This window comes from Balaenoptera borealis (genome assembly GCF_965194805.1).
Source record: "Balaenoptera borealis genome assembly, chromosome: 5".
NCBI classification, from domain to species: Eukaryota; Metazoa; Chordata; class Mammalia; order Artiodactyla; family Balaenopteridae; genus Balaenoptera; species Balaenoptera borealis.
In genome coordinates, this window is record NC_138862.1 from 6412839 (window position 1) to 6420938 (window position 8100).

The 8100-nt window shown below is 42.4% G+C and overlaps 1 long non-coding RNA gene across 1 annotated transcript in view; it reads right to left on the reverse strand.

The window, feature by feature from the left end:
* Positions 1 to 8100, reverse strand: part of LOC309629643 — a 545666-nt gene that overhangs the window by 207351 nt on the left and 330215 nt on the right. The window lies entirely within an intron of this gene.

Genomic DNA, 8100 nt, shown 5'->3' on the forward strand with positions numbered 1-8100 from the left:
AACGTCGAAAGTCATAAGTAAAACGTCATAAGTCAGGGACCGTCTGTATACAAATACCTGTTTACATCTCTGCTTTCAGTTCTTTTGAGTATATGTCCAGCAGTGGAATTGCTGGATCATATGGTAATTCTAGGTTCAATTTTCTGAGGAATCATCATACGATTTTCCACAGTGGCTTCACCATTTTACATTCCCACCAGCAGTGCACCGGTGTTCCAATTTCTCCACATCCTTGTTAACATTTGTTATTTTCTGTAAAAAATAGTTTTAACTGCACTAGAGATGAGTGCAAATAAAAACAACAGATACCATCTTCACCTATTGATTGGTTAAAAAATGAAAAAGAATGATATTTCATGTTGGTAAGGATGTGGGTTTAAGGGCATGCCTTTACACTTGCTGGGTCAAAGTGTAAATTGGAATGACCTTTTTAGAGCACAATTTGGTAATAACTTATAAAAATTTTAAATTAACATATCTTTTGTGATGGCTAACTTTATATGCCAGTGTGGCTGGTCCATGGTGCCCAGATATCTGGTCAAACATTATTCTAGATGTTTCTCTGAAGGTGTTTTTGAATGAAATTTGCATTTTAAATGGTGAACTTAGAGTAAAGCAGCTTGCCTTCCATAATGTGGTGGGCCTCATCTAATCAGTTGAAGACCTGCATAGAACAAAAGACTGACTTCCCCTGAGCAAGAGGGCTTTCTGCAGCAGATGGTCTTGGGACTTGAACTGCAGACGTGGGACGTGCCAGCCTCCATAACTGCGTGAGCCAATTCCTTTAAATAAATCTCTCTCTATATATTACACATTCTGTTTCTCTGAATGTGTTTAATACATCCTTTGACCTAACAATTTACTTTCGAAGAATCTACTCATAAGAAAATTGCAATTGCACAAGGATATACATACAAGAACATTCAATGTAATGGAATTTGTAATAGTGTCCAAATATCCAACAATAGATTATAGTATATCATCATTGTTCCATATTATGGAATAGCACTTGGCTAAAAAGAATATGATAGACCTGTATATGTTGACAGAGAAGGAGTTCCAGAATATGTGGGTAAGTAATAAATGCCAGTTGCAAAAGAATATGATTCCGTTCTCATGAATGTATTTGGATGAGCATGGAATAAGGGCACTTGTAAACAGTTAACCGTGGCTACTCCCCCCAGAGAGAGGGCTTCAAGGCAGAGGGGAGCAATGGTTAGAAAGGGAATTTAACTTTTGAATTTATTTGTCTATATGATTTGAATTTATTGAAACAAGTCCATAATACTTTTGTAAAAAACTTTTTGAAACCAAGGAGAGAAAAAGAAATCCAGGTCCAGATCAGTTTTTTTAGAGGTTAGCTACAGAGTCTCAAAAAAGGACCAAGAGGCTGGGGTTCCCACTTCAGGGTGAACTGGACAAATCCCTTGGTGGGTCTGGGGGTCCTGAACAAAGTCGGAGCTTTGGGTCTTCTCTGGGGTAATTTTAACCCCTCCCTTCCACCCCACCCCGAACTGGCCAAGAATCAGGGTCGTGGAGGTTGAGGAGAGAAGGGTACCCGACTCAGAACAACTGAACTGAGTGGCAGCTGATGGGAGGTTACAGATTCCAGCAGCATCAGCAATTTATTGATAAGTTGAAGACATTTCTGAAGAAGATCTTGCGGTCAACCCTTGATGAGACATGCCTTGGCAGGAAAGAGGAACAGTATACTTCACAGAGGTTTGCCATTAAACAGAAGTGTGCCCTCTGCATTTCAGTATGGACATCTCCACCATCTGCTCTGTCACAGTTCCTTTTGGATGAAAGGCTCTGGAAAGAAATCTTCAAGTATCCATAAAAGTATCGTAAAAGACGAGTTGGGGGCATTCAAGGAGAAGATGGTCACTTGAAAAGAATCTATTCCCATCTCTTATAGTGCTGTGTGCACCCTCCCTCCTTTATCCTTCCCTAAATCCCTCCAAGAAAAAATCCCTTTCACAGAGGTCTACAACCTCCATGTAGATAGACAAAAAGCTGAGAAAGGGCTTAAGTGTCTGAGGATGAGGCAAGGCATTTGAATATCCAAAAATAGTTTTTTAAAAAATACCTTCAGCTGCATGATGTAGGGGAGGTTATTTGTTTGTTTGCCGCCCTGCACGGCTTCCTTTCCCAACCAGGAATCGAACCGGGGCCCCCTGCAGTGGAAGCGCGGAGTCCCAACCACTGGACCGCCAGGGAAGTCCCCTAGGGGGTATATTTTTGAATTAGGGTCCTTTTTAACTTACTTCATGACTGGTTTGGGGACTATATGCTGATTTATCCCCAGCTCTGGCAGCAAGCACTGGAAATAAAATAATCAGGGACCCAATATGCTTGACCATCTAGCTCTTTGCTCATGTTGCATGAAAAGTGATTTATCAGTGAAAGGCTCACTGGTAAAACAACAGTGTGGGATCAGGAAGATAGAGTCACGCACTCATTCAACATGTGGGTATTAGGACGGCCCCTGTGTCTGGGTAAGGTGAGAGATAACTTCAGTGAACAGACAAGTTCCCTGCCTTGTTGGAGCTTACGTTCTACTGAGGAGGCCAGCAGGAGACAAATGAAAACTACATACATGAGATAATTTCAGGAAGTCAGGTTATAAAAAAACAAAATGAGGGCAAGACTCTAGAAAATGGAACCATGATATTTTGCAGAGGGTGTTTAGGGAAAGCTGCCTTGGGGCAGCGGCATCTCTGAAGAGACATAGAGGAAAGGAGCCCCCCATGTGAGGGTCTGCTGGAAGAGCATTCTGATCAGAAGAAACAGCAAGTGCAAAGGCCCTGAGGTTGACATGAGCTGGGTTTAGTCCAGGAAGTAAAGGCAGGCTTAATCAGGGTTAGGAAGAGCAGTAGGGGCTGAGGAGAAATAGGTACGCAGGAGCCAGATCACAGAAAGAGTCTGGGTTTTGTTCCGAGTGTGATGGGAAAACACTGTGAACAGGGGATCAATGTGCTCCAGTTTATACTTTTAAATGCTAACTCTGGGGCTTCCCTGGTGGCGCAGTGGTTAAGAATCAGCCTGCCAATGCAGGGGACACGGGTTCGATCCCTGGTCCGGGAAGATCCCACATGCCACAGAGCAACTAAGCCTGTGCGCCACAACTACTGAGCCTGCACTCTAGAGCCCATGAGTCACAACTACTGAGCCCACACGCCACAACTACTGAAGCCCATGCACCTAGAGCCTGTCCTCCGCAACAGGAGAAGCCACTGCAATGAGAAGCCTGCGCACCACAACGAAGAGTAGCCCCCGCTCGCTGCAACTAGAGAAAGCCTGTGCACAGCAACAAAGACCCAATGCAGCCAAAAATAAAAATAAATAAATTTATTTAAAAAAATAAAAATAAATAAAAGCTAACTCTGGCTGCTGGAACAAATTGCCACAACATTGGTGGCTTAAAACCACACAAGTTTATCACCTTGCAGTTCTGGAGGTCAGAAATCTGAGATGCATCTCATTGGGCTTAAAACCAAGGTGTCAGCAGGATGGCGTTCATTCTGGAGATTCTAGGCAACATTCTGGTTCCTTGTCTTTTCCAGCTTCTGGAGGCCGCCTGCATTCCTTGGCTTGTGTGCCACCCCTCAGCGATTGCATCACGTTGTCCACTGTTTCTGCTGTCACATCTTTCTCTGCCTCTGACCCTCCTGCCTCACTTCCCTTTACAAAGACATTGGGCCCACCCGGATAATCCAGAAGAATCTCCCTGTGTCAAATCCGTAACTTCATCCCATCTGCAAAATCCATTTACTGTGTAAGGTAACAAAGTCACAGGTTCCAGGATTTGGACGTGGACACCTTTGGGGGCCATCGTTCTGCCTACTACATAGGACAAGAGTGGAAGTGAGACAGCAAAGGAGGCTGAGAGGGGAGATGGTTTGCACCTTGGAGGGCGTGTTTTTTTGTTTTGTTTTCATTTTTGTTTTTGTTTTTGGCCACACCGCGCAGCATTTGGGATCTTTGTTCCCCGAACCCGTGTCCCCTGCATTGGGAGCATGGAGTCTTAACCACTGGACCGCCAGGGAAGTCTCTGGAGGGCGTTTTTTCAGTCCACACCTTTAGGGTGAGATTGACCTGGAGGAGTTGTTGCCCCAGTAGAGAAAGGACTCTTTTTTTTAAATTAATTTATTTTTTGGCTGCGTTGGGTCTTCGTTGCTGTGCGTGGCCTTCTCATTGCAGTGGCTTCTCTTGTTGCAGAGCACGGGCTCTAAGCACGCGGGCCTCAGCAGTTGCGGCATGCGGGCTCAGTAGTTGTGGCTCACGGGCTTTGTTGCTCCGCGGCATGTGGGATCTTCCCAGACCAGGGCTCGAACCCGTGTCCCCTGCATTGGCAGGCGGATTCTCAACCACTGCGCCACCAGGGAAGCCCGAGAAAGGACTCTTGTTGGCAGCTTCAGTTCCTACCAGGTCCCGCATCTCTTGGCAAAGAGGGTAAAGAGAATGAAATTTTGTTTCCAGAAAGTTGTAAAGCAGTAGACAGTAAAATTCTACTCTCAGACAATGGAATTGAAAATTGTCTTCACTTCACATGTAAAGACCCTGCCCCTGAAAGGGTTCATGGGTGCCTAGTAAATTGTTCAAGTCTTCCTTTATCAGGAGATTGACATACGCAGATATTTTAATTTTATTTTGAAAAAAACAAAATGTAGGGTCTTCGCCTCTCACCAAACTTGCCCACGTGAACTCATTCTTGTTTCTAGGCCTTTCCTCAGACTTTTTTTCCACCAGGAAAGCCCTTGATTTGCTGTGCCTGAATTCTACTCTTCTTTTTTATTTTTTATTTTTTAATTTATTTATTTTATTTATTTATTTTTGGCTGTGTTGGGTCTTCGTTGCTGGGCGCGGGCTTTCTCTAGTTGCAGCGAGCGGGGGCTACTCTCCGTTGCGGTGCACGGGCTTCTCATTGCGGTGGCTTCTCTTGTTGCGGAGCAGGGGCTCTAGGCACGTGGGCTTCAGTAGTTGTGGCACGCGGGCTCAGTAGTTGTGGCTCGTGGGCTCTAGAGCGCAGGCTCAGTGGTTGTGGTGCACGGGCTCAGTTGCTCCGCGGCATGTGGGATCTTCCCGGACCAGGGCTCGAACCCGTGTCCCCTGCATTGGCAGGCGGATTCTTAACCACTGCACCACCAAGGAAGCCCTCTACTCTTCTTTAAAATCACACCTCCTAGGAAGCCTCCTTAGATTTTTCTAGTCCGCATCGAGGGCTATCTTCTTTGAACTCTTACATTATAGTCACCAAGAGTAATATAAAAGCGCCCATTCATTGTTTACCCGCTATGTTTTTAATATACTTTAAGTATATTACCTAATTTCATTCTCACAAAACCCTACAAAAGAAGAATCATGTCCACATAATATACAGGAAAACTGCAGCAGACACAGATTAAGCAACTAGCTAGAAAGCTGCATGGCTAGAATTTGAACCCAGTTTTATCTGGCTCAATTTTAACCTTCCAATAAAAGTTTAGTTTCCCCAATTTGTGGTACAGTTTTTGTCCCAATATTTTATTACGATAGTCTCAGATGTACAGAAAAGTTGACAATTTTATAGAGAACACCTATGTACCCACCACCTAGATTCTACAATTGATGTTTTCACTATACTTGCTTTATTCCATATCTTTCTGTCCGTCTACCCGTTCCTTCCTGCATCCAACAATTCATCTTGTTTTTTTCATTTATTTCAAGGTCAGTTGCAGACATCAGGACACTTCCCCCTAATACTTCAGCATGCATATAATTAATTAGAGTTCAATATTTGTTTATGGTTCTATTTTTTTCTTTTGAGGTGAAATTTGCATCTGCTGAAATGTACAAATCTCAAGTGTACTGTTGATGAGACACACCTGTGTAACCCAAACCCCTATCAAGATATAGAAAATCATCATCACCCCAGAAATCCCCTCACACCCCTTCCTGTTCCATCATTACTCCCACTCCAGTCTTACCTTATCCACCATAGATTAGCTGTGCCTATTCTAGAACTTCATGTAAATAGAATCACGTGATATGTACTCTTGTAACAGGCTTCTTTCACTCAGGAATGTTTTTGAGATTCATCCATGTTACTGCATGTATCAGTTCATTCCTTTTTTTTTTACTGAAGTATAGTTGATTTACAATGTTGTCTTCATTTCAGGTGTAAAGCAAGGGGATTCAGTTATACATATACATATATTCTTTTTCAGATTCTTTTCCCTTATAGGTTATTACAAAATATTGAGTATAGTTCCCTGTGCTATACAGTAGGTCTTTGTTGGTTATCTATTTTATATATAGTAGTGTGTATCTGTTAATCCCAAACTCCTAATTTATCCCTCCCCCAACCCTGTTCATTCCTTTTTATTGTTGAGTAGAAATTCAGTGTATGAATATACCACAATTTGTTTATCCAGTTTCATATTGAAGGACAGCTGGACTATTTCCATTTGTTGGCTATTATGAATAAAGCTGCAGTGACCATTCTGGTACAAAGGGGTTTTTGTGGACATGTTTTCACTTCTCACAGATAAACATGATACAATTTTGAGTTCCCAAGTTGCTGTAATCATGGACTAAATTGGAGATGGTATATTTTTAGAAAGGTAAAAATGTGGCTCTTATTACTAGGAAAACTGCTTGTTTCAACCAGTAAACCAAGAAAGTTTATCTTGTTCAAAGCAAGGTCAGCAAACACATGTGTTGAGTCCCCGTTATGGATCAGGTGCTGTTCAGAGCATCCTGAACTTGGCGACAGTGAGAATACACGCTCCTGCCTGCAAGGTGGGAAGCTGTCTGCTTTCCATACCTCTTCATCTTCTGAGCTTAGAACAGCACCAGGGCACATAATAAACACTCGATGAATACTTTTTGGGTGAAATAAATGAGAAATTTGTGTACCCGTTACTCAAAAAGGCTTGGGAGAGACATGACCTCAATTATATATTTTTAAAACACCCGCCCAAACCTGCTTTTAGATCTTCAAGGCTCTGGAAAGTGCCTGTGATTTTATATCTATATCTATATATATATACCCATTCTAGAAGTTTCAATAATTGACTGAGGAATTCAGCAGTACCTATCAAATTAAAATGTAGCATTTCCCATGTCCCAGTTATGCCATTTTTTAGTACCTACCCTAAAGAAACACAAGAGAGCACAAGGAGGGAAGACAAAGATGTTAATGGCAGAAATGTTTGTATTGATAGTAATGGCGGAAATTGATAAGAGCCCAGTGTCTCTCAGTAGGGGATTGGCTAAATTAACTTCATCAAATCCTGCTTCATAAGCCTAAGACCTCCTTTACATTCACCACACCTTTTATGTTTGGGGGCCCCCTTAGGAAAAAAAAGGAAACATGAAAATAAGAACTTGCACTCTTAGTGGAGGAGACAGGGATGAACAGGCAAAGCACAGAGGACTTTTAGGGCAGTGAAACTGGTCTGTGTGATACCATAATGATGGATACCTGTCATTAGATATTTGTCTAAACCTATAGATTGTACAACACCAAGGGTGAACCCTAATGTAAACTATGGCCTTTGGATGGTAATGATGTGTCAGTGCAGCGTCATCAGTTGTAACGAAAGTACCATCTGGTGTGGATGCTGATATCAGGGGACGCTATTCATGTGTGGGGACACGAGGTAGAGGGAACTCTCCATAACTTCCAGTCAGTTTTGCTGTGAACCTAAAACTGCTCGAAAAAAAAAAAAATCTATTAAAAGAGATTTTTTCTTTTGGCCACACTTCGCGGCTTGCAGGATCTTAGTTTCCTGACCAGGGATCGAACTTGTGACCCCTGCAGTGGAAGCACAGAGTCTTAGCCACTGGACCATCAGGGAATTCCCAAGAGATTTTTTTAAAAACCCAAACTTGTATTCTCTTCTCAGCTAAATTCTACCCAGAACTGTGTGTACCTTTCTCATAAATAAATCAAGAAATTTGAAAATTTGAACATACTATGTGTGTAAAATTTGTGGGAGAAACCTTGGCTTAACAATAATGCCAGCTAAAAAAAAAAAAAACAATAATGCAAACTAGCTGTTCAATTTTACTACTTTAATAAACAGTTGCCCTGTGAACACACTAAATGCCACT